The following is a 27,189-nucleotide window of genomic DNA, read 5'->3' on the forward strand; positions in this document are numbered from 1 at the left end:
GTTTAAGAACCCATTGTGGCCCTCGAGTCAAAAAGTTTGCCCACCCCTGCCTATCCACTAAGCCAAATCAGCTAGGGCTCTAAGGTATTTTGCTATAATTATTTAACATCCATACTGCAAGCATAGGGTCTTCCTCACTTAATTATATCCTACTCCTTTGACAAATTTTCTATCTAAAAATGTTCTGCTTTTTTTCATTGAGCACTTAGAAAATATTGCTATGCCTCTCCTCCATGCCTCCATCTTCTACTTTATGCACAGGCATTTCTTGGGCATCTACGAAAGCATGCATGGGCTCTATTATCAAGTTGATTAAAATGTAGCTTCAGAGGTAAATAAATACATACAATGAAAGTTTTGAAAGTACAATGATGAAAAGAATCAGGGAAGTCATAGAGAATTATGAGTGCTGTGTATTTAAGTAGTCAGATCTCACTTAAGTAGGATGACCTGGGACGGTGGTCTGTGAAGGTAACATTTAATAAAGGACTTGAAGGCTAAGAGAGGTGTGCTATGTATGGAATGTTCTGAAAGAGGAATGTCCCTGACAGAAAGAAAATAGAAGCTTTTGAAATTACCTGTTTGAAGGACTGAAATTGAACTGGTTAAGTGTAAAATACAGTGGCATGGGGTGAGACTGGAGAGAGGTGGGCAGAGAGGGCTCTATCGGCAAAGTTTTAGGCTACATTACTAGAAAACTCATTCTAGAGAATATATGTTAGCATATCAAAACTTACTTTCATTATTCAGTCAGCTTCTGATCAGACTAATCATTCTAGATTCTGTTACATGTATTTATTCTTCTGTAGGATGGTCAACAGTGACTCCTTCAATGGCCTTGCTGATGTCCAACTCTGTGGTTCTCCCCTAACTGCCTCTGCTTCCCCAGAGAAGGAAAGAGTATGTCCGGCCTTGGGAGAGGATCTTGCCACCTTTGTTAATCATGGTATGAGCCATTTAGAAATACCTTATTTCTGCTAATGTCTTGTCTTCTAATTGTGGTATTCTTTCCTGCGGGCAGTTCAAAAATGTTGAACTGCAAATCAGATTCCTTTCAAAATGTGTGAAAGCGCCCGAATTTTGGACCCCATTTCAAGGGAAAAGCTAGTCATATATCCGTTATGTCAACTCTTAGTTAGCCATGCCACATTTCAATATTATCCTTATATTTTTGAGTGCCTTCTAACTCAAACAATTTTATTTCATGATATAATCATTCTAATATTTTGGAAAGGTACCATTTTGTCTGGAATGTAAAAGTAATGTTTGTTGACATTTATGGCCCATACCTCAATATAAATACCAAGCATTATGCCACAGAATTTAATAGGTAATGTTGAATAAATAAAAATCTGTTGTCTTTCCAACTAATTTATTTTTCTCTTTTTATATAAAATTCAATGAAGGCCATATATTTTTTCAAGATAAATTGACTTTACTCTCCCTCCTTTTCCCCACAAAAGTCATCAAGATTACATTAGCATTTCATACAATAGGATTTGGCACTTGAGACTCACAGAAAGAAGTAGAGATGAATTATTCACATCTCAGAGGAAAGTCAATTGGAGAAATAAACATTAAAATGATTTGCAATCTGCAGTTATTCAAGAGAAGCAAAATCATCAAGTGTAAGGGAAAGATGAGAACACCAGGAAATAAATGGTTCAATTGATTTAAGGGATGTTTTTACAGCACCCAAATTTTGAGAAAAGGCCGGGGTCTATCAAAAAATTCCATCAATGTCTTTCATATCTAAGATGGTTAAATTACATATTTTAATACCATTCCAACTGTTATTGAATCAGATTTTCTCAGGGGTTAAAATCATTCTCTGATTAAAACTCAGGAACAATTTAAACATCTATTAACTTTGGGAGAGCTAAGATACAATTTAATATGTTATCTTTTTGGTATTCTAGAGGGCAGGGAACTAATGTCCTAAGAATCAGAACTATGACTGAAATGGCCCTAAACACCAGGGAATTCCTGTGAATGATAAGAACCTGATTTTTAAAGGCACACAGCATAACCTTCCTTCCCAGAAGGAATGAACATCTACCTATAATCAGAAGAATGTTGAAAACCAACAGGCCTGTGCTCTGTTTCTGCCTGTGCCCTTGACCCATAGGCAAGTTATGAAACCTCACTAACCCTGACTTAAGAACGCACTAAAAAATGGACTTTCTGCTATTGCACTATATGTGAGATACCCAGGACTCTCCTGGAGCCATGCAGTCACAAAATCAATATTAGTTTCTTTTCTATTTTTTTCCTGAACTCTCACTAAACACTGTAGTAGCTCAACAACACCAGAAGGATCATGTTTCTCCTTGAAATCCGAAGTCCACAGGAACTAAAATTTGTAAATGCCCTGTAATCTGGGTGTGGGGGGAAGCTGTGTATCTGGATTTCCAAATTTGCTATGTTAGAGTAAAATGAAGTTACTCGAGAAAACACTATTTAAATTATGAAAGAGAGTTCACATGACAGCTATTGTTTCGTGACAATAGTGCTGAGAAAAAAGTGATGATGGTGTAGTTAGAATAATTGCTAAACTTTTTGTAGCTCATTTATATTGAAAGTACCAATAACATACAGAGAGAGATGAGAGAGAGAGAGAGAGAGAGAGAGAGTTATTCAGAGAGGCCAGATGCATGGATTCATTCACCAGTGGGGTCCCTTGGCCTGGCCTGAGGGGATCAGGCCAAAATCAGCTCTCTGACATCCCCGGAGGGGTCCTGGATTCTGAGAGCATGCAGGCCAGGCCGAGGGACTCCACCGGTGCATGATTGGGGCTGGGGAAGGACCATGGGAGGGCTCCAGGGCATGTCCGGCCCATCTCGCCCAGTTCTGATTGGCCAGACCCCAGCAGCAAGCTAACCTACTGGTCGGAGTGTCTACCCCCTGGTGGTCAGTGCATGTCATAGCGACTGGTCAGATGGTCGAATGGTGGGGCACTTAGCATATTAGCCTTTTATTATATAGAATTAGGATGTTATAAATTTGAGATAAAAGATGCAACGTGCTTTGAACAATGCCTGACATGTTATAAGTAGTATTTAGTAAACACTAGGTATTACCTTTACCATCCATATTATTGTTATACTTAGACCAGAAAAGACACAGTTATGGATGTAGGGGGCAAATAAGAAAAGAAGGAGAAAGGATGAAGAGAGAATGAGGCAGGGAGGGAGGCAGGAACTCCAGGGAGGAGAGCATTCACCCCTGAAATAAAAACAAAGCAAAACGTTTCAGGAGAGGAAGACGTTGAGAGGACAAGCAGCTCCTAAGCACTTGCAGCAAATGGTCACACACTCACACCACATGACACACACTTGCACACTCTATCAGGGGCTTTTCATTCGCCTTCTACAATCTGCAAACAAGTATGGTAAAATACATTTTCTCATTCAGTTCTTCAAACAGATCTGAAAATCGGGCTGCACAGCTATCCTCCATCTACAGATGAGGAAAATCTGAAAGTCAGGAAGGTGAGTATTGTTAAGTTTGTATAGTTAGTAAGTGGCAGAGCCTAGATCCAAACTGAGCCTTAAGACGTAACCTTCACATTGCTGTCCATGATGCGGTGTTTTCAAATTATATAGCAGGAAAATGCCTAGAGGCTAGAAGAGAAAAGTTTCCCAGGCACAGAGGACAAAAATGTGAGCTTGATCTTGTCATAAACTGTGAAAGCAAATCGACATCTTCTACCTACAGAGGATATGCATAATTTTTGTTTGTGCAGAATGTAATCATTAATCTGATGTTTATAAATTCCACTATAGTAAAAGCATGTTATTCTCAAGCTATCACTTCTGGTTTCAATTTCTAATTAACAAAATTTAATTAGTCCTAGTAGAAAAGGTGGTGTCATTAATTATAAGACTAGTGTCCAGGAAAGAAAAGGTTGCACAAAATTTATTTTAATTTCTATGGAAGTCAACCAAAATAAGCAACTACAAGTGTGTAGGTATTTGTACATGTTACTGTCTACTGAATAGGAAGCCAGGAATTTCAGAAGGAATAGCTGGTTACAGTATTGCTTTTTTTGTATTCTCAATTTCTCTATATTTCTTTTAATTTTTTTATTACATCACCCTCTTCACAGGAAAATAGAGCATTTTATATATTGGAAATGAAAAGTGACTTGATTTCTATAAAATGAAAGCCCTTTGGTAACAACTATATCTGGATTCAAATCCAGAGTCAATACCTTACTAAATGTGTCAGCCTGAGCATGCTATTATTTAACTCCCTGGAAAACTTGTTTTGTCATCTGTGAAGTGAGGAAAATAATACAGAGGGTTGTTTCGAGAATTAACAATAACATATGATGCACTTAGTATACTATTAGTTGTTGTTATCCTCCTCCTCATTATTATTAGTATGTGTTTTTAATATAAATGGTCATTGCTAAGAAATAATCTAATAGATATCACCTACATTGCTTAGAAACTATTTTTGGCAAATATTCTTATAAGGACTTTCTAATGGTAGTTTTTTCTTGGAAACAGGTGTATAAGAAGAAATATAGTTACTAGTAAATTGTTTCCATGGTATTGTCTTTATTCTCTAAATAAATAAGGTCAAAGATTAAAAATATTTTTATAACAAATTTTAACTCATTTAAAAATTGTAATAAACCATCAAATTTGTATTATGTTTCAAATGGTTTCTAATACAAATAATGCAAGCAGTTACATAGCAAATGCTGAGTGCTTACTATATGCCAGACATTTAATCATCAGAGTTGGACATGTAACAGCATTATCCCTGGTTAGCAGATGAGAAACCTGAATGTCAGAGACATGAGTTATACATACAGCAATGCAGGAGTGGGGATTGGTATCCAGTCTCATACAAGATCCAGGCCTTCTGCTAAATCATCTTATCTCCTAAAAAGGTGTCCTCTCCATGGGAGTGGTGGCGAAAGGAAGCAGTGCTAATTGATCACTATTATATGACAGGCTCTAAGAAGGTACATTAAACCAAGATCTAGTTTGATAGTTAGAGTAAACTTAAGCTGTTTTCATGATTAGCTTGGAAAACTAAGGCTTTGTTAGATCAATTTGACAATTACCACATCACCTAAAAATAGTGACAGAGACAATTCAAACCTAGAAATGTCAAGCATTAAAACCTGTAGTCATATTTGGCATGATGTTGTCATTCTCTATGGTAGATTCTTTTAACATTCAGTGGTGCCTTTGAAGACATGAAATCCTCATTTTTACTAAGAGAATAGTCAGTGTAGAAGAACTGTCTAAATGGATAGAAACATAGTGTGTGTTTCATCATAAGGGGAAAAGTTTTGGACTTAGAACTGGAGGTCAAGGTTTGTTTCAACACTACTATATTCTCCAGTAGCCCTTTTGTAAGTTACTAAACATGTCTGAACCTGTTTGTCATATCAGAAGCATGTGAGGACAAGTAAATGATACCTAAGTTTCATTCTAAATTTATCATTGTATTGTTCTAAATTCCCAGATGATCTTTTCATTTCTGATAAACAACTTTTATTTAGCTAAAACTAATAATATCCTCCCTCCTACTGTTAGTTTCTGATCTAGACTTATATAAAAGATCAAAGCCAAGATTATGGCAATGAATCCATTTATTTTCTGTTTTCTCTATCCTTATTATTGTTTGTTCAATTTGGCCAAACGCAAAAAATAATAATAATAATAATAATAATAATAATAATAATAATAAATAAAAATAAAAATAAATAAATAAATAAATAATAAAAAAAAATAAAGTAAGCCAGAAAAAAGGAAAAAAAAAAAGTAACACAAGAAATTAGCAAGAGAAAGGTGGACTGTGACAGATATGCTGCTTTTTTCTTTTCAGCATCTTTTTCTATTGTCATGAAAACTCATCCTCTGTTTCCATGGGGTTTGGATAGAGCTGAGCCACCCAATTCTTTGCCACGTGGGGTAGCATGTGACCTTGAGCAAATCAGAGAAACCATTTCCCCAGTCACTTCATTTAGATGGTTCCTTGGGATAATATCTGCCCCGAGCAGAGCTGCTGAGGCTTCGGGCTCTCCAGGAGGAGGAGAGGAAGGGCGACTTTGATATTGCTATCTGGGAAGGCAGCAACCTGGGGTTGTGAGGGGCCACCTTTTCCTGAATCTATTGGAGAGAGTAGCCAACCCAGAGAGAAGCATAGCCAAAAGAGAGGCTTCAAGAGTTCAGGTGACAACATTTGAACCCCGACCCAGTTGTGTCTTTTACAAGAGTCAATGACTTTACATTTGTTCTTACTTTGAGATGTTTTTTGTTTTAATATGTTTTTATTGATTTCAGAGAGGAAGGGAGAGGGAGAGATAGAAAAAAATATCAATAATATGAGAGAATCACCAATCAGCTGCCTCCTGCACACCCCCTACTGGGGATGGAGCCTACAACTCAGACATGTGCCCTGATCAGGAATTGAACCATGAGTTCTTGGTTTATGGGTTGATGCTCAGCCACTGAGCCACACTGGCGGGGCTGAATTGTTGTTGTTGTTGTTGTTTTAAATAACCGATTGAAATAAGTATGAGGTGATGTTCTTATTTAATATTTAAAAAAATTGAGATTATATAAATAAATCCATGGCACATTCAAAGATCCCAAAAAGAACATGGCTACAGATAAGAGACACTGGTACACAATAAGACAGAAATTAGGCAGGTGAACATGTTAAAAAATGTTGGCATTTATTTTAAGGGCAATAGAGAGTTATAGTGGGGTTGATGAAGAAGTGCAACATGGTCAGATGAACTGCTTTTATTGATTAATGTCTGGAATGGATATTTCTACTACTTGAAACCTTATGGGATTCAGAAATATTTTGGACACTTTTATACCATCAATCCTGTGACCATGTTCTAATGCATCTGTTCCCTAACAGAATGTCCATATTCCCCATGTGGTAGTCACTAGGTTCATTGTCACTAATGAAAAGATACCACTTATTAAAAATAATATAAATGATGCAGGTGCCTTTTGTCTATAAAGGTTTCAACTTAATTGTGTGAAGAGAAGAACATAAATGGCAACCAGCTATTGAGTGGAGGAAACTGGTATCAGTTCCTCCCAAGGGCCAGAAGCTCAACTGTGTCTTTTTAGGGGTAAGGGTGGGGCCCAGTCTTATGCCCCTGTGGCCATTCTCAACTATTCTGGAAGACATATAGCCAGTAGGGCTACTAGATAGCTTGCTTCTCTGGCATAGCCACCTGCAAACTATAAATTGGAGATCATAAGGTGTAAGTATGCCATGGCCCATGAATAATCATAGTTAATGTTGTTAAGTACTTATTTGTATCATATAACTCATTTAATCTGTATAAAAGCCCTATGGGATAGGGGCCTTGGTTATTCCCTGTTATACAGACTAGGAAGTTGGGGCACAGAACTATAAGTGAGTTGGCTGGAGTCACATAGACTGAGCACAGGCGGTTTGGTGTAGAGTCTGAGCTCTTCCTCTCAAGGTTTTACTCTCTCTATCACTCTCACCAGATGGGGAGATAATGGGAGCCATTCCTAAAACCCTTCTGAGTAACCAGTATCTGATTATCTCAGGAAGAACTAAATTCTATGCCCGCCTGGGGTCCTCTCCAGTCATATAAACATAAAAGCACTGCATTACACATTATGTTTGACTACTTCCTTATGATGTATGTATGCATTTTATTTCAGCTCATTCTCACCATAGAGTTACAGCAGTTTTTGTTACTACTTAACCACTTTATAGATGAGGTCCTTCAAGTCTTCTGAAAATGTTTTGTTTTTAGTGATGTTCTCTACCCAGTCACTTATGTCCTGAATAAGTGTATTATTTTGTATAACAGGCATTTACCTGAATGTCCTTTCTCTCTCATTAATGGAATTAAAAGCAGTGAAAAATATCTTACGTGTGGGCAAGAAGACAGAGAAGGAGAGTGATTGGGTTATTTGAAATATATATGGTCTGACAGCTCTCTTTACAGTGATTTCATTTCCAATATTGAAAGAACAGGGAACTTGCTTGGTAAATGTGACTTCTTGCAATTTCCATCTGTAGTTACACAATTGCTTCTCTCAAAGGAATACAGCTTGTTCATGTGCGCTTGATTCCTTTTGCTTTCTGGTTATTTCCACATCACTTCACCTTGCAACATTTGAAAGGTGTTAGTTTAGAGTGAAAAGCAGTTGTATTAAAACAGTACAAATTTTAGGGAGGAAAAAACAAACAAAGAATTGAGGGAAAAATAAATCCTGATCTTTGTAACTATTTTCTTTAAATATGAAATGTTCAGTTTTGTTTTAACTCTTTGGATGTGAGGGCAGCCTGGATGCAACATCCGTCACCCCATTGATCACCAGGGTTAATTTTTGTTTCCATATTTGTAAATTGCATTTTATAAGCTGTTACTCTTTTCAAAAAATGGAATAGAATTTAAGGACTAGAATTGATTAAATACTTTTTTCTATATTTGTAGAAACATCATAACAAATATAATTTTTTTCTGTATTTCCCTAATAGCCTTGGAAATTATATATTAGTGATCCTATTTTACAGAAGAATATGAGATTCAGAATAATTTTGGTCATTTAAGTCATAGTAATTAAATGATAGAATCTGGATCCTTTCATCTGACCCAAAACAAACTTATAAGATAATAGGTAGCTGTATGTCCTCATTACAGATGCATCAAAAAATTAAATTTCTCTAAGGTCAGTGGCATAAGGTAAAGTGTATTTCTCTTCTATGTAATTATTTTGTTACTGAATGTGATATAGATGTATCTCATCGTTTTCACTCCACCAATTCATTGTAATTCAATATTTGTGCAAATTGATTCTGTGCTTTAAGGTGCGTTTCAGTTATGATTTTTCTTTCTTATAGTTACTCATCAATAAGTACTTTGACTACAAACTATGTTGATTTCATGGCATTCTAGTTTCTCTGGATAGTGTTGTTGCTTGTTTTAACTACATTATATATATTAAGAGATTCCATATTTTTATTAATTGTGTTGTGAAGAAAAATATAATTCTGGTAGACAGATTAACAACCCCTGAGTGCAACTCTGCCCTAGCAATTAAGGACATAGGGGGGAGGAATCTCCATTGGACACTCTGTTTGGTGGTACCTCACAATCTGTGATGGCAAACTTTGGCCACATTCTTGATTAACCAAAATAATGGCTTTACTTAGTTGGGAGTAGGGTCTGGAGATAATGTCAACGTAAAGCAATGTGGGAGAAATTATCTCTTTCTTCCTCAAGCACAGGGATCAGAGAATAAGAAAAAGAAATAGAGAAGAGAGAAATAAGTGAGAGTTTGATAGAAAGAACCAGGGAGACGGAGAGAGAAAGTGACTAAATCCTAGGACTTTAGATACCGCATATATTAGAGCCAGAGCTGGAAAAATTGTTAAATGATTTTTTTATAATAGAAAAAGTTTTATATGTTTATTTTATTTTAAAAGGGGATATAGATATCTAATATTCAAAGCTAAGTTTTTATTGTTGAAAATGGGAGCCCTCTGTCTATATCAAATCCAGTCAAATCTATTTTGACACAGTGGGATACTAGTAAGTGGCATCAGAACACCAAGGAAATAAGTTAAAAGGTCTGTGTTTTGAACCTGGAACAATGGATGAGAACAAAGATATCCCATAAAAATGTTCAGGTCATCTCAAGAGTGAGCTGTCTCCATGGAAAAATGTGCTGAGCCAGAACTAAGGATGAAATAAAAGTTTCCAGGTGATTGAGCGGATCCAGATTTCCTTTGCATTGGATTTTCTTAATGAGAAAGAAGCTATAACTAAGTTACATAAATCTGTAAAATCACTCCTTTCAGACTTTCCCTTGTGAATCAGATTCTGTTCATCTAATGCTGTCAGCAGAGTCTTCAGTTCACTGATTGCCTTGTCCTTCTGCCATGACATCCTCAAAGCACCCTAATATGAAGCTCTCTGATCTCTCTGCTCCTCTCTCTTGGCACTATAAATTGATGATTTTCAGTATCATCATCTTCCTTAGCTTTATTCTGCTTCTCAACACCATTTTTATCCCCTGTGGCTTCCTACAATATGATGGATTTTGTCATAAAAAGGAAGGAATAATAGAAAAGGACAGTGAAGTAAACATAGAAACAAGATAGATGAGAACATTTCTAAGATAGAAGAAGCACAGAGTAATATCCAAAATGCTGGAGATAAAACTCAAATTGGAATTCTATAACCTGCAGAATACAAGTGAAAAAAGTAATGAATATGTTTTCCTATGTACCAAGACCAGTTGACTTTATTACCTAAAATTCCTTACTAAAAAGAATTGCTAAAGCCTGGTCCCTGTGGCTCAGTTGGTTGAGCATCACCCCATGCACCAGGAAGTCTCATTCAATTCCCAGTCAGGCAAAACCCTGGGATGCAGGCTCAACTCCCAATAGATGGAGCAGATTAATGTTTCTCTCTCATCAATGTTTCTACCTCTCTCCCTTTTCCTTCCTCACTCTGAAATCAATAAAAATATATATTTTTATTTTTTTAGAAAAGAGTTATTAAAGACTAGACAATGTCAAGAAAAAGAGATGCAGAAAGAAGTTGTAGGGGGAAATGACAAGCACAGAAGTTGATAATATGCTAGTAAAGTCAATTGTTGGATACATAGAAAAGTAATAACAGGAAATTTAATGGGAAAGATAAAAACTAAAACTTTATATCACAATAATGATAGCAGAAGATGGTGTGTTAAAAGTGTAACTTAAGCATGTAAATACCTCACATACTGGTACTTGGTAATGTGATAGAAACACTGATTTCCATTTAATTTGTTTTTAAAAGCTTGTAGATAAATTTATATCTACAAAATTTAAAGAAAACCTTAAGAAAAATAACTAAAATCTATCTTTTAACCTGTAGAGGAAAGAAATATATTACCCCAATAAAACTAGGGGAAAAAAGATGATGGAGATAGGGGTGATTTGTTGAATTGAAGAAGTACTTTTGGGGGAAGTAGATCTGTTTAGGTCTTTGGTAGTTCTTGTCCCTATGCTCCAAGCTTAGTGTCTGGATGAGGAGGGAGGTGAAGTTGGATTTGGAGATGCCGTGGGTCTCTGCTCTCTGGGAGAAGAAAGAGCCTAGATGAACTAGTGGGTTTGGCACCTTCTGACACTGTTTCCTTACCTATGATCACTAAGAGACAGACACAATCCAGCAGCCTCCTAAATTATCCCAGATCTGAGTCCTCAGGGACTTTGGAGTTGGGTTAAATTAACAGAAGACTAGCCATCAGCCTATGACGCCTCTTACTCTCAAAAAAGAAGCTTTGAAAGAAGAGTCAATTTGCCCTAAGTTTCTTTTAGACTTTGGTAAAGTGCAGAGGTTCCCAGGGTCAATTCCACTGAAGGTAATGACAACCATACACTGTTCTAGAAAAGGACTTCAGAGACACCCATTCAGGGTCTCAGACCAGACCAGGGGAAGATGTACAGCTCAATCAGTTGTACAGAAGGATGAGGTGGAAAAGCCAGTTTCCTGGAATCCTGGTGGAGTATGAAAGGTTGAGGCAAGTGCCCTCCTGTACTGAGGCACAGAGAACAGCGCCCCCAGGTGTGGGAACTATGGACCTGGTGTCTGTGCTGTGAGGGTTCCTGCTGCAGTGGTGGATGGGAGGTACTCTATGATAATTTCCACACAAAAGGAGTGGCTCTGGTTTCCCTGAACAGAATGCCTAATGACAGAACCTGCTTTTTTATAAGAGAAGTAATACAAATATTTGACATAAGAGTTGCTCTTCATTCTTTCCCATCTCTCATTCTATATTGAATTTGCAATGCCTGCTATGAGCAAGTTTTTCCAAAAGCAAAATGTTGGCCCTAGCCAGGGAGCTCAGTTGGTTAGATCATCATCTGGATATGCCAAAGTAGTGGGTTCCATTAGTGGTCAGGGCACAAAAAAGAATCAACCAATAAATGAATAAATAAGTGTAGAACAAATCTCTCTCTCTCTCTCTCTCTCTCTCTCTCTCTCTCTCTCTCTCTCTCTCCCCCTCTCCTCATTTTCTCTCTCTCAGAAAAAAAAACAACAACAACAAAAAACATAAGACCCACAAAGTCAATTAAAAGCAAAATGTTGAGCAGATATCTCTGGACATATAAAGAGGTAAACCAAAGAAGTTAGCAAAATAACAAATCTTGATAAAACAAATCAAATATAGACATATAAAATAAAAGAATATAATCTAAAATAAAGGAATAAAAATAGCCAATATTTCTTATTTCTAAAATATATAGACTGCTCTTAGAAAAAAGTAAGAAAAGTCAATAATAGTATCAAACTTAAAAGAAAAATATTTCTATTAAGTTTAAATATAAATTTATAATTAAAAAGTGACTTTAAATCATAAGACAGTTTAAAATCAGTTGTTTTATAATTTTCTTAATGAAACTGACTCAATGATCCTTTAATGAGGTAAATAATGAGTCTGTTGCTATCAGAAGAAATTCTCTGTGTTATTTAAAATATCTATATATATTAAAGCCTAAGTGACCGGTATGACTGAATGACTGGAATGACAGGAATAACTGGTGGACCAGTCGCTATGCGTGCACTGACCACCAGGGGGCAGATGCTCAATGCAGGAGCTGCCCCCTGGTGGTCAGTGGCTCCCACAGCCAACCTCCCGTGGCCCCTCCCCCATCCTGGCCAATTTCCAGGGATCCCTGATCCCTCCCCCCAGCCAGCAGGCCCCCCGATAGGCCTTGATCGCCAGCCAGGAGAGGGACACCACCTGTGCATGATTTTGTGCACTGGGCCTCTAGTTGTTTTATAAAATAGAAAACAGAACTGCTACTCTGCTAATTTTATGAACTTAGTGAAACTTGATAGCTAAACAAGACACAAACAACCCCAGAAATAACATATATAATTGTAAGAAAGAAATGAAGGTTTCCAGGGATAAATTTATCAAATATTTGGAAGGCCTTTGTAGACATAATTATAAAGTATTATAAATGATATCAGTGGATTATGAGTTAATATAATACAGATACCAATTGTTCCTAAATTTATCCACAAATTCAATACAATTGTAGCCACAGATCCCCATAGAATTTCTCATGGTATTTGATAAATTGATCCTCAAATTAATATTGAAAAGTGTAGAGCAGGATCAGCAAAGATAATTTTGAGAGACCGTTTAAGAAGTGAGAGATGTACTAACATGATATTAATGTGGTAAAAATATTGAGTAATTAAAAACATGTGGAATTGACTCAGGGATTGAAATAGATGAATGGAATAGAACTGAAGTTTGATGACAATGTAAGTAAACTGGAAAACTCATACAGTGCTTATGAGAATGTAAATTTTTACAAACACTGTTGAGTAAGGTAGGTATCTATAAAAGTTGAGGATGTTCATTTTGAAATAACCAGTCATTACAGTTACGGGTGCAAGTCTTAAAGACATCCTGGAACTTGTGTACAGAAGACACACAAAAGGACTAATTAGCATTTTAAATAATAGCAACAAATTCTATTCTTCCAAAATGTTCATTAGTAGTAGAACGAATAACCTGTGTTTTATTCATAAATATTATATAGCACTTAGAATAGAATGTATCTAGTTGTTAACATAAATTTTGAAAGCATAGCATAGAGTAAAAGAATTAAGTTGCAAACATTTAAACAGTATTATCGTTTATGTTTAATAAAATAAATATAATACATATTGCTCATTAAATTATACATCAGAAATTAAAATATAAAAACATGAAAGAGAAGATTAAACACCTACTTCAAAATATTCGTGCTCTGTTTGGGTAGCTCAGTTGGTTAGAGCTTCGTCCTGATACACCAAAGGTGCAGGTTCTATCCTTGGTCAAGGCGCAGACAAGAATCTACTAATGAATGCATAAATAAGTGAAAAAAATCTCTCTCTCTCTCTTTCTCTCTCTCTCACTCATCGTTAAATAAAAATTAAAACAAAAAGAATATTTATGCCTTTGAGGATGAAAAAAGGGGAAATGAGGTTGAGAAGAAATACCAGAGAGGCTCTCTATATAATAATTTACTTTTTATTTTATAAACATCTAAAGGTGATGTGGAAACTAGTTGCATTTGCATTTTTAGTCTGGAAGTGGGATCACATTTTTATTCTCCAAATGTTTTAAATATTTTATAATAAAAAGTGAAGACATGTTTACAAATTACTCTTCATTTTTTCTTTATTCATTCATGTATCCACTCATTTTTTAAATCTACAATTCTACACCTTGTGCCAGGCCTGGTGCCAAGGACAAATGATGAATAAGAGACATTTTTCCCTTCTAGGCCTTCTTCCCTACAGAGTTCACAGCATCATAAAATTGCAAGTTCAGACTAGAATCCTGAGAAATATTTAAAGTATATAATTTACTAGAGGTAATTTAGGTAAGGAAGACGATCCTGGAGATGTTGCTGAAGATTTTTGATAAACAAAGAAGGAAGCGCATTTACACTCACAATTTGGTTAGGTCTCTAATCATCTTAAATGAAGAAACTTTTTGAGGCACAATTTTATCCCAGGACTCTGGCCCTACTATACAGACATATTATCTTCTTTGTGATTTCATCTTGTGTGCCTCCCAGAATCCTTGACTAACGTTTGTGCTCACTCTGGAAGTGTTTCAGCACTGAGCAGCCTCAGCGGGAGTATTTACCCTGAATAGAAGCTTCAAGAGGGATTCTATAATTTTCCTATCTGTGCTTTAAGGAAGCTGGACAAATGACAGGCCTTTTGTTGCTTCATGGTCATTTCAAAGTTTATGAATTTCTGCTTACATACGAAGTTGTCTTTCCTTTCACCTCAGTCCAGATAAGTCAGAACTATTACACTGTATCATTTCTCACCTCCTTCATGGCCTCCAGCCTAGATGGCCCTAAAATTGTGATGCATTTAGAAATCAGGAGTGGATGTACCTTAGCCTGAGGCTCCTTTTGGAATTACAGTTTCTAGTTTCCTTGATATATTTCAATTAAGAATTTCAACACAGATTCCAAAAACATCTGATTACATTCCACAAAGATCCCTGGAAGGAAAAAGGCACAATATTTACTGAAATTAAAGATTTTAAAGTGAGAAAAAAATATACATATGACAAATATTAGAAATGTTAGGAAAAAAGTATTACAAAGCTATTTAGTGGAGCATTTTAAATCTCAGTATCATTTTATACTTTACTTATTGAGTATTAGTATGTGCTCTCTGGTATGCTCAAATTGTGGAGTAGAGAGATAATAAGGACAAAGGGCGGGAAACACTGACTTTGACTAGAACTAGAATACAGAAACTTGCTTGTCATTTGAGGCCTGGGGCTATGACATAAAAGGTCTTGTGAGCCATGTAAAAAATTAGAATTTATCATGAAGAGAATTACAAACATAATGTAGACTTTTAAAATTAAATCATGTAAAGTATAAAGCTTTAGTTATAATGGTTGGCCAAAATCAGTTACATTATCTGCAACCAATTCAAGCCTTATTGGGTTAGTTGTTCGGTCATCTTCAATTGTACTAAAGTTTTGGATAAAGCCTTCTGTCATTGCTGCCTTCTTCTAAAGCTGACTCATTTTTCCCCAAACATGCACTCTTTCTTTATTCTTTTCACCACAATTATTAATTTAAAGAACATTTATTACCTTTCAAAGAAGATTTAAGAATCTCCCAGAAGCTCTGTGATAAGAAAATGCATCCTTTGTTTCCATAGAAATGGTCTTGTACATGTTGTTCACAGTGTGTGCTTGAGCAAGATTTCAGAACATTTGGAGCCTGTCATTGAAATATGCATCCAAAAAGCAGAACGGATGCAAAATGCTGCCCTCTGTTGAAAAATGCCCAGAAAGCCAATCAGTCCTTGAAAGGTGGACAAAAATATTACACCTACATCAGTATGACATACTTTATACAGCTAAAAATTTGACAGGATCTGGGAAGAAATGATAACTTGGTAAGATTTGAATAAAAAATAACAATATCAAAGGAACAAATGACAAATTTAAATAATTTTAAAATATAACACTATCTGCATTGAAAAATACTAAGCTAAAATAGAGTAGCAACCTCTATGAAAAAATACTTTCTCTATATATGAGAAGAATGGATAATTCCTATAATTTTAAGTAGCTTATATAAAGCATCAGAATGCCAAAAGGTGATTAATAAAATAATATTGGAGGTCATTAAAATGATAATATATTTGTCTCTATGTTAATATTCTCTAGCATATTTTGGCTGGAGATATATATACATATATATATATTGGGGGCCCGGTGCACAAAATTCACATGCACTGGGGGGTGTGGCCCTCAGCGCAGCCTGCCCCCTCTCACATACTGGGAGCACTCAGGGGATGTCCTAGTGACAGCTTAGGCCAGCTCCCTGCTCCCCTTGGGGATAGGGCCTAAGCCACAGTCTGGCCTCCCTTTGTGGGAGGTGACCGGGCTGATCAGGGGAAGGCACCAGCCCCATCACCCCGCTGCTGCAGCCACTGCCAGTCACCACAGCGAGCAAGGTTTTTTTCATCAACACGGACTCCAGTCCCTTCACCAGGAAAAAATGACAACTTTCTTTAGGCATTTTCAAGATGTGTCTTTCATATAATAATTTCTTTATTATTTTTTTTATCTTCACCTGAGGATATGTTTCCATTGATTTTTAGATAATGTGGAAGAGAAAGGGAAAGACAGAGAGAAACATCAAAGTGAGAGGAATACTTTGATTGGTTGCATCCTGCATAATATATTTGGGCCACGGCCAGGGAGGAGCCTGCAACCTAGGTACATGCCCTTGGTCAGAACTGAACTCAGACCCTGCCATCGGCAGGCCAAGGCATTATCCACTGAGCCAAACTGGCTAGGGCAGGATATGACATTTCCTAGCCCTTCAGCAGTGGACCTTTGATTTTTTTCATCAGGAGTATGGTGAAAAACCCTAGATCACCTTTTTGGATTCTTATTACCCAAGTTACTAAGAATATTACCAGTGGCATACAGGGAGCTTAACCAATGAGTGGTCAGAAACGGCGTTTCCACCATAGTTCACTTCACACCAATTGACAGCTTGGGACCCCACACCCAAGGCCTGACTCCTCTGGCCCAGGCTTCAGGCCTGGGCAGGGGACCCCCATTTGCCCCTGATCACCAGCTCCACCCTCACCCAGGCCTGACATTCTGATAGCCAGATCGTCCCCTTGCCCAGGCCTGACGTCTCCGCCAGAGGTATCAGGCCTGGGCAGAGGACCCCCATCTCCCCCCGATCACCGGCTCCGCCCTCACCCAGGCCTGACACCTTTACTAGAGGCGTGGACCTCCATCACCCTCTGATGGCTGGATCAGCCCCTTGCCCATGCCTGACGCCTCTGCCAGAGGCATCAGGCCTGGGCAGGGGACCCCCATCTCCCCCCGATCACTGGCTTCTGGGGCTTCTGGGGCCGGCCTGTGGCCTGGGATGGCGGCTCACGATGGCGGCTGTGCTGTACCACCCTGCCTGCAGTATGAAAATTAGCTGCCATCTTTGTTGCCGGTTAATTAGCATATCACGCTGATTAGCCAATGGGAGGCATAGCGAAGGTATGGTCAATTACCATGTTTATCTATTATTAGATAGGAGATATATATATATATATATATATACACACACACACACACACACACACACACACACACACACACACATATATAGCTCCTTGATATTTGGTTAAAGAAAAGGATATATATATATGTATACATATATATATATATATATATATATATATATATATATATATATATAATCTCCTTGATATTTGATGAAAGAAAATAATTCAAGAGCTCTAGGTTAGAAGATGTCATTTATAATTGGAAAATACAAAAATAAAAACAAATATATATCCTCAGAAAATGTTCTTTAATATTCTGATATATCAAAGTTATAAAGTTTGTAAAGATGATACATACTGTGATTAGATAAATAATGGTCCTTCCCCAAAACTGTCAACATCCTAATCAGTGAGACTTGTGAAGATGTTACCTCATGTGGCAAAATGGATCTTACGTATTTAAATAAGGTCACAGGCCATAGATCAATTACCTTGCATTATCTAGGTGAACCCACTCAATCACATGACCTTCGAAATCAGAGAACACTCTCCAGCTAAGTTGAGAGATGATAGTAACAGAAAAAGCAGAAGAAATATGGCAGAAGAGGGAATCAGAGAGATTCCAAGTGTGAGAAGGGTTTGACATGGAATTGCTGGTTCTTAAATATAGGGGACTCCATGCAAACACAAGATAGAAGTCTCTAGGAACTAGGATGGCCCCACTATAAGCAGTCAACAAGGACATGCAGGTCTCAGTTCTATAAGCACTAGGTACTTAATTCTATCAACAATATGAATGAGTTTGGAAGCGGATTATTCCACAGTCACCAGGAAGGAAGACAACCCTGCCATCACCTTGATTTGGAACCTATGAGTTTGAAAGCTGAGGAATCAACCCAGCTGAGGACTTCTGACCTACAGAACTGTGATATGATACACTTATGTGGTGTGATCCCCTGAATTCATGGTAATTTGTTATGGAAATAATAGAAAACTAAGGAACATTGAAGATTATGCAGAAAAATAGAATATAGCCATGTCAATATGCTTTATAAATGGGCACACACATTCATACACTGATACACATGCACACACAAAAGAGCAAAATCAAACAACACCCAAAACTATACAGAAACCATTCTTTAACTAGATAAAACATAGAAAAACAACTATAAAAAGAAAAAATATGTTTAAGTTCTAGAATGGGATACTTAAAATTAGTATTTACAAATAGTAATTAAGTTTTGTTATACTATCCCTTTATTATAAATTAAATAGTAGTACAAAATATCTGCACTAATAAAAGAGAAACATGCAAATCAGTGTCACTCTGCTATGCCCACCAGCCAATCAGAATGAGTATGCAAATTAACCCAACAAATATGGCAGTTAATTTGCATACGCAGGCTTGGAGCAGAGACTGAAGACAGAGTAGAAGGAAGCCAAGCGCTGCAGAAGGGAGCAAAGCGGTGGAGAAGGGAGGGAGCTGAGGCAGTGGAGATGGGAGCGGAGCCAAGGCAGCAGACATGGGAGCAGAGCCAAGGCAGTGGAGATGGGAGGGAGTGAGGTAGGGGAGATGGGAGGGAGTGAGGCAGCGGAGAAGGGAGCGAAGCCCGCCAAGGCCGCAGGAAGCCCTATTCTTGCAGGAATAGGCCTGAGGAAGCCCTATTTTTGCAGGAATCTTCCTGCAATGGGCCTCTAGTCCTATATAATAAAAGGCTAATGTGCAAATTGGTCAAACTCCAGAATGACTAGTCGCTATGACACGCACTGACCACCAGGGGGCAGACGCTCAAAACAGGACTTGCCCCCTGGTGGTCAGTGTGCTCACATAAGAGGAGTGCTTCTCAGCCAGAAGCTGCGCTCACAGCTGGTGAGTGCAGCAGTGGGGGTGGGAGCCTCTTTTGCCTCTGTGGCAGCGCTAAGGACCCTTAGGGGGATGTCCGCCAAAGGGTTCTGGCCTGCAAGAGGGCACAGGCCAGGCTGGGGACCCCCCACCCAGTGCATGAATGTCATACACTGGGCCTCTAGTAGATAGTAAAAATATAAATAGAAGTACTTTTCCTAAACCAATACCTTTGATAGCAGTATGTGTTATTGTTCTCTCCAGATTAAATGCTCTCCTGTGGAAGAATGTTAGGTAGTTTCACACAGATCTGAGCGAATTTGTTTGTGTCCAGCCCACCAAATTGTCCAGCCTTCCTAATGTTATTCTTCCATGTTATTCCCAATACAGGTTTTGCCCTAGTTCCAATTTTATGACCAGGTATTTACTCTGTTCATGAAATAGATAATTTAAAAGGAGGTTAGCCTGAAGATTAGTCATTTTCTGGTTTTATGCAACATTAGTAATTAGTCTCATGATGTGCATCTTGAGAGGTATCTTTTTTAAAGCCAGTTCAAAACACAAAGTGTGTTTCTTTTTTTGTGTGTTTGCCTATGTCCCATTATCTGAATCCCCATTTTTTTCCCTGCGTGGATTTCCAAGAGGAAGGCAGAGGGAGAGAGAGAGAGAATGAAACATCAATTATGACAGAATCATTGATTGGCTTCCTCCTGCATAGCCCCCTCCTGGGGATTGAACCTACAATATAGATATGTGCCCTGATCAGGAATTGAACAGTGACCTCCTGCTTCATAGGTCAACACTCAACCATTGACCCACAGTGGCCTGGCCAGAGAGATTCTTAAAGGTAGGAAAATCCAATGATAAATTAAATTCAGAGTCCTTGAAGAGGACTTGAATAGAAGGATTAACATAGCCCTGGCCGGTTTTGCTCAGTGGATAGAGTGTTGGCCTGCAGACTGAAGGGTCCCGAGTTTGACCCCCTTCAAGAGCATGTACCTTAGTTGCAGGCTGTTCCCCAGGAGGCAACCGGTTACAGTCGATGTGTTTCTCTCACATTGATGTTTCTCTCTGTCTTTCCCTATCTCTTCCACTCTCTCTACAAATCAATGGAAAAAGTATCCTCGGGTGAGAATTAAAAAGAAAGGATTAATGCAAAGTAAGATATTCACAATAGACAAATTAAATGCTGAAACAGATCTAAAACAACCTAGATAAGTCCATGATGATATCTACAAACAACGGACATTTGAATTGTGTCTTAATGAACATGCAGGCATACCATTTTGGGTCAAGCTACATGTCAAGCTGAGCATTTGTTCTAATATGTTGCCAACATTCCAGCTCCCCCAGTCTTGTGGCCCTGCTTTGTTTTCATCTGTCATTTGCGAGTATGGAATTATTTTCTCAGTTGTTGTTCGCATGGTCAAATAGTGATGCCTGTTGGGATCTCCTGTGCATGGCATGTCCCACTGGGTCCTGGTAAGCTGCAAACAGATGCTAGAAAATTTCATTTGAATCCTAGCAAGCAAATGGTAATAGGACTGCTTTTGTGATCTTCACCGCTCTGCAGCCTCTCCTCTCGTCCATGACTCTGCTATATACTTTCAGCTCCCTCTCATTTTTACCATTACAACCTGTGGCTCTCATCTTTCTTTCCCTCTCTGACTCTGTCAAGAGTTTAAAAGTAAATTCCCTCATAAATTAGGGAAGGCAAAGGTATAAGAAGCATAAAACTTCCTTGGGGGACACAGAGAACCTCAACGTCCCCATATGTGAGTGGGTTGAAGAAGGCTGTCAGTAGGGAGCAGACTGAACTAAGGCTGCCCAAGGGCTCTCATGTGTCTCTTTATGCTCAAATAATGAATCAGAAATTGGCAACAGATTTTGATGGAAGGACTTTTTCAGAGCCAGAAAGTGACCAATGTCTCTACATTTGAACATCCTAAGGAGGAAAAAAAAGAATAATACAGGAACTTTTTGGATTATAAAGAATTTATAGCCACTGTTATTATCTTAGTTCAAACCAGTATTTTTCATTTTCTGAATGACATAGCAGTTTCCTGGATGATATATCTACTTTACTTCTGCCCCTGCAATTTATTTCTATCAGTGGTCAAAGTAATATATAAAAATCTAAATCAGATGATAACATTCCCCTAAAAGTCTTCAATTGCATTCAGAAAAATATTAAAACATTTTAACGTGACCTTTAAGATCCATACAGTACGGCCAGGCTAATGATCAGTCTTCATCCCCATTATTCTATATTTTTCACAACACTTTACAATATTACAGTTTAAAAATTTATCATTTCTGCCCAGCCTGTGTGGCTAAGTGGTTGAGCATTGACCAATGAACCAGAAGGTCACAATTCAATTCCCAGTCAGGGCATGTGTCTGGGTTGCAGGCTTGACCCCCAGTAGGGGACAAGCACAAGGCAGCCAATCAATGATCCTCTCTCATCATTGATGTTTCTATTTATCTCTCCTTCTCCCTTCCTCTCTGAAATCAATAAAAATATATTTTTTAAACATTATAATTTCTTAAATGAACAAATAAATAAATTTTATCATTTCTATATGAATTTACTTACTACTTTTTGTCATTGCCACCTTACTCTTCCTCAATTCATCAATTTCAAATTAAACTCTCTGAGAGCAAGAAATTTTATCTCAGCAACTAGTATGATGTCTGGAGCAAAGTTGTTGCTCCACAAATATTCATTGATTGAAAAATCAACTTATAGAATGTGAAGTCTGGAAAACCCTTAGGGACCATTTGATGATTAACCATGAACTGTGGTGTGCAAAGGCCTGGACTATAATTCCAGCTTCACTCTAGTTATCTATCTAGGTGAACCTCTTTTGTAAACTTAAAAAAACATTTTTATACTCAGAGGTAATAAAGATGAATAATAAATGTGAGTCCATGTCAACTAGTAATGGCTAATTAAAAAAAAACAACAACAAAACAAAACTTAAAAAGACCTCTATAGTTCTGTATACATGGGAAATCTGAGTCAATATTCTACCTATCCTATATAATAAAGAGGTAATATGCAAATTAACCCTCACACCCTCACAAGATGACTGCCTATGACCAGGCCATCAGTGGGAGGGGGGAGAAGTTCGGGGTGACCAGGCAGGCAGGGGACACAGTAAGAGGCGACCAGGCCAGAGTGGGGAGGAAGTCAGGGGCTACCAGGCTGAGACAGGGGTTAGTGAGGGACGACCAAAGGACTGAACAAGCAGACTGCATGGGGCAACCAGGCTGGCAGGGGGGTTAGTGAGGGATGACCAAACGACTGAATAGCAGGCTTGTGGGGTAACCAGGCTGGCAGGGGGGGCAGTTAGGGGTGACCAGGCAGGCAGGGGTACAGATGGGGGAGACCAGGCCGGCAAGGGGGGCAGTAAAAGGCAACGAGGCCGGCGGGGGGGGGGGGGCAGTTAGGAGTGACCAGGCTGGCAGGGAGGGGTCAGTTGGGGCAACCTGGCCAGCAGCCTGGGGCAGTTAGGGGTGACCAGGCTGGCGGGGGGGGGGGGCAGTTAGAGGCAACTAGGCAGGCAGGCAGGTGAGCAATCAAGAGCCAGCATTCCAGGATGGTGAGAAGGATGTCCAATTGCCAGTTTAAGCCTGATCCTGATCGGGCCTAAACCGGCAATTGGACATCCCCTGAGGGGTCCCAGATTGGAGAGGGTGCAGGCTGGGCTAAGGGGACCTCCCCCCCCTCCTTGTGCATGAATTTCAGGCATCAGGCCTCTAGTATAGATATAATTCGAAATGTTTGATTATAAATGTATTTTCACACCTCAATTTCTATGACTTGTGTGAATATATCTATTTTAAAATCTGCATCTATCTTGTTTTGGTGTGGCTGATTTAAATAGGCATACAATTATATTTAAAGTTTTAAGTTCTACATGCGTGTATAAATCTATTTAGATGTGGAGCATATAAAGACTATAAAAATGTGTTTTAAGATTACAGAGACCAAATGTTCTCAGAAGGAGGAAATCTATGATAGTGAACAAGAACCACAGTAGAAATGCTGGGAAGTACCAGCAACAGGTCATAAGAATCTTTATGTTAGCAGTGTAAACTAGTATATAATTTTACTTATTTGCCAACAGCTTGGCTAGTAGCTGTACTTTTGTTTATTTTCCTAAGATCTATCCCAAGCCCACTTGGGGTTGTTTGTAAAAGATGCTGCGTTAGAGAATTATCAAAACAGTAGAAAAGGCTGTTGTTCTGACAGTCCCTTTGGCTCAGATTCCTCATATGTAAAATTTCAATAGTAATTCTTGTTTGACCTCCATGTTGTGGGGATGGAGTGTGGTAACATGTGTGAGAGAGCATCCTATATAATAAAGAGCTAATATGCAAATGGTTGTCACGCCCTCAGGCTGTCACACCCTCACACCGTCATGCCGTAACTGCTCAGACACTCAACACTGGGGAGAGAGGAATGGGGACCAGCCAGGCACAAATGAGCTCATGAGAGAGGAATGGGAACCAACCAGGCTGCGGCCCAGGAGAGGGACAAGCCACCTGCTCCACAGTCCAAGGTGCCTGTGGTTGTGGCCAGCCTGTGCAAAGCAGACCCAGGTCCTGGGTGCCTGTGGCTGGCCAGAGGAAGGGAAGCCCGGATCCCAGGTGCCTGGGACAGGCTGGAGGAGGGAATCCTGGGTCCAGGGTGCAGGGCGAGGCAGAGGAAGTTAGGGGAGATCAGGCTAGCGGGGGAGTAGTTTGGAGTGATCAGGCAGGCAGGCAGAGGTGATTAGGGGCGATCAGGCAGGCAGGCAGGCGAGGGTTAGGAGCCAGTGGTCCCGGACTGTGAGAGGCAGTTAGACATCCACCAATGGGTCCCATATTCGAGAGGGTGCAGGCCGGGCTGAGGGAACCCCTCTGATGAATGAATTTCATGCACTGGGCCTCTAGTTATAAAATAACAGAAGCTTTTGTTTCTTTTCTTTTTTCTTAATAAAAACAACAACAAACAAATGTGGGAAACTGGACAGTCATAATTGTTCATTTGGAATCTCTCTCATGGGGTATAGTACTAATGGGATGGGGCATTCTCCCACGTGACACAACTGCACACTATAGCTCTGTGGTCTGATTGTGCTTAGTGCTCTAGGGCCCTATATGAGGGCCTTCAATGAAGTGGTGCCCAGTGGATGCCTAGCAGTGGAGCAAGAGAAGATGGTTCAAGAGTTCATATGAGAAATCTACTGAGAACTAGAAAAGCTAGGATTCTGAAAAGTCTGAGATCCTACAAGGGTAGGTAGGAAAGAGGCAGTGATACTTTTGTTCTTGTTCATATTATTCCCTTTGTATCTTTCATTTGTTATTTTTATAGTTGTCACCTGAGTCCTTTTCCCCACAGTGACAGCTATTGATTCAGACAAAACTTTTTGAGAACCAGGAGTAATGCCAACTTCTTTCTTACTTTCCTATGTTTAACTTCCAACCAATGATAGAAGGCCACTTAAAATTAATATCACATCTCCATTAATTCAGGGATGCCTACGTGACTAGCAAGAGCACAAATCCCCAAAAATGGATTTATTTGGATAATGGAGAATGACTGGTTACCCAGGTGCATACATAACTGAAATTAGGCAAGCCTTACAAGAACCTCTAGAGTTGGACAGTGCAGAAGGGTATGGTCATCCGAGTTAGAAAACTAGCAAAGAGGAAGTGGACTGTAATGAAATCTAACAAACATACTGAAGTGACCATTGTACAGAATGGTTCCCATGCTGAGCCTCACCATCCCTAAATTAGGGGAAGGCCCTAATTCAACATCGCACAAACGTGGTCCTTGAAAAGCTTTTCCCTGAGAAATGTTATCTAGAGGGGGGTATTACCTTAATTTTCAGAACAAACTCTATAGCCTGTCACCAGCTTGAAAAAAATAACAAATGCCATCGAGGCTGTTTTTGTTTAACCTATTTAGCTGTAAGGTTTTGCCTTGCCTGTTTAGACAGGGTATCTTTTTAATATCCCATGAAACAAATGTTCTGACAAGCACACTTTATAAAACTTTACATTACTAGTTTAATTTCACATTAAATTATCATTTATGAGTAGCTGACAATACCTGTTTTTAATGCCTCGTTGGTCATCTTTCAAAATTGAGAGCTTCATCTTTTCTCTGAAACTTTTGCTGACACTCAAGGGAGAGCAGGACATTCCATCCTCTGCACTCCTGCTACACCCAACATGTTATTTGACTATAGATTGCATAACAATTTATGACACTTATTGATTTCCATTTCTGATTATGGCCATGTTTAATATATCTTTGTTTTCCATTTTCCAATAATTGATCTGACTTAGATTAAGTGACAGATTTGTTAATGCAGTAATGAAAAGAGTGTGTGTGTGTGTGTGTGTGTATTATGTAATAAAGAGGGTGAGTTAAAATTAAAATCCAATACATTTGTTACAGTAAAACAATTGAGTGCAAACCTTGGGACTATACTATTTGTTTTATGTTTTGGTTTTTCTTCAAATATATTTTTATTGATTCCAGAGATGAAGGGAGAGGGAGAAAGAGATAGAAATATCAATGATGAGAGATAATCATTGATGGACTGCCTCATGTACCCTCAGTACTGGGGATTGAGCCCACAACCCGGCCATGTGCCCTGATAGGGAATCAAACCTTGACCTCCTAGTTCATAGGTTGACGTTCAGCCATTGAGCCACACCGGCTGGGTCACTATTTGTTTTAAACTTCAACTCTACCTGTTATAAGTTATGCAAGTTGACTAATAACCTCTTTGTACCTCAGGGTCTGTACCTAAAAAATATGGATAATAGTAATATCTGCTGGGAATTTACTATCTATATCTCCTAGATATGTCTTTATCATTATTTAAAGAAGGTACTTCTTGCTTGTGTCTAAAAAATTCTACACGCTTCCTGTATCACCAGGTGGGAGAGGTGCAAACAAATCAACCATAGTTTTTGTTCTCTGAGACTCAGGTTCCTTGATGTGAGCAAGATGTACAAAGCAGAATGTAACAAATCCTGATTGGGTCTCTATTTACTAAGAAACTATAATAGAATATAAGCTGTAATTTCCTTTGTGTTGGAAACAAAGGAATCATAATAATTAGGGCCATATATTCTTGCTAAATACATAAGACACCTTATGACATTTCACCCTCTCAGAGATCAGGCAAGGATGGCTTGATATCTCCATTCTATACAGGAGAGAGGTCTCAGGAAACTGAGGCTGGGGAGTTAGAAAGTCAGTTACCAAGTGAAGAACAGGCCTGCTTGTCCAACTGTGTCATACTTCTTACCCATCACTTCTCTGAATGTAGAAGGCAAATCCACATGAAAGAACTGGAGTAAACAAAGAAATTGTATGGATCAGAATCTGTTTCCTACTCTGTGGAAACATACCTTTCTATCTCCCTAGAGATCAGGCATTGAGGTGGGGTTTTTTTATGACCTTCCTTTTTGTAACCTTCTGTTAAAACTTTACCTGTGCTGGCAGAGTCTGGGTAGGACATCAGCTGTGGAGTCAATTGGAGCCCAACTCTGTCATTTGTTAGTATGAGATTTGGGCTGGCTTATATCATTCCTAAGAATCCATTTCCCATCTGTATAGTGAAATAAAGCATACATGGAATTGTTGTAAAAATTAAATCATGTACATAGTTTACACATTAAATATACTATTATTAATTCTTATCATTATTACTTTTCTATTAGCCTTATAAGGTCATTA

The 27,189-nt window shown here is 38.6% G+C and overlaps 1 pseudogene; it reads left to right on the forward strand.

Moving 5' to 3' along the window:
• Positions 1-27,189, forward strand: part of LOC118664172 — a 125,911-nt pseudogene that overhangs the window by 91,412 nt on the left and 7,310 nt on the right.

Source organism: Myotis myotis, unplaced genomic scaffold, assembly GCF_014108235.1.
Source record: "Myotis myotis isolate mMyoMyo1 unplaced genomic scaffold, mMyoMyo1.p scaffold_m19_p_10, whole genome shotgun sequence".
Classification (NCBI taxonomy): domain Eukaryota; kingdom Metazoa; phylum Chordata; class Mammalia; order Chiroptera; family Vespertilionidae; genus Myotis; species Myotis myotis.